Here is an 863-nt window from a genome sequence, read left to right on the forward strand (position 1 = left end):
TTATCTCTATTTTTTTAAATATGAAATTTATTGTCAAATTGGTTTCCATACAACACCCAGTGCTCATCCTAACAGGTACCCTCCTCAATGCCCATCATCCACTTTCCCCTCCCTCCCACCCCCCATCAACCCTCAGTTTATTCTCAGTATTTAAGAGTCTCTTATGGTTTGCTTCCTTCACTCTCTGTAATTTTCCCCCCCCTTCTCCTCCCCCCACCCCCGGTCTTCTGTTGAGTTTCTCAGGATCCACAGAAAAATATGGAATGCTTCATGAATTTGCATGTCATCCTTGCACAGGAGCCATGCTAATCTCTGCATCGTTCCAATTTTAGTATATGTGCTTCCGAAGCAAGCACTGTTCTCTCTAAATGCTATGAATCCTAACTTAAAATAGAGTCATGTTTTATATGCTACAGATAAAAATGCTGTGACTACTGTGGATGATATGATTTTATATGTGGTGCTATCATAATTCAGCTAAATAATCAAAATAAATATGTGTCTACTCATACCCTTTTAGTGTATAAATTAAAGCTTAGAATTGCTTGGTGTGGTGTTCAGAATATATTATGGAATGCATAGTCCTCTAAGATATTCGTTCATTGACTTCATCAAGGAGTTTAAAAATCGGTTATTTCAGGGACTTAGATATTGTCTCTGTGGGTGGATTAAGAAGAGTTTCATGTATATTGGTAAAGCAAAAATGGTAAGTAGTTGCTTTTATCTAGATAAATATATATTTCTCTGATTTCCAGAGAGAAAAATAAATATTGTTAAGAGAAAAAAGGAATTTGGGAACTGAATAATTTGAATAGTTTTATTCATTGATTATATTCTGTATTTAATTACTGATCTCTGTCACT

General features: G+C 35.1%; 1 non-coding gene across 1 annotated transcript; it reads right to left on the bottom strand.

Moving 5' to 3' along the window:
• Positions 1-252: 252 nt before the first annotated feature.
• Positions 253-356, bottom strand: LOC128776386 (U6 spliceosomal RNA). The gene has a single exon (XR_008421449.1). It is a non-coding gene; the product is annotated as a U6 spliceosomal RNA (small nuclear RNA).
• Between the last annotated feature and the right edge of the window lie 507 nt (positions 357-863).

The sequence above is a fragment of the Panthera pardus genome, unplaced genomic scaffold, assembly GCF_024362965.1.
Source record: "Panthera pardus isolate Hobbes unplaced genomic scaffold, ASM2436296v1 HiC_scaffold_12, whole genome shotgun sequence".
Lineage (NCBI taxonomy): Eukaryota > Metazoa > Chordata > Mammalia > Carnivora > Felidae > Panthera > Panthera pardus.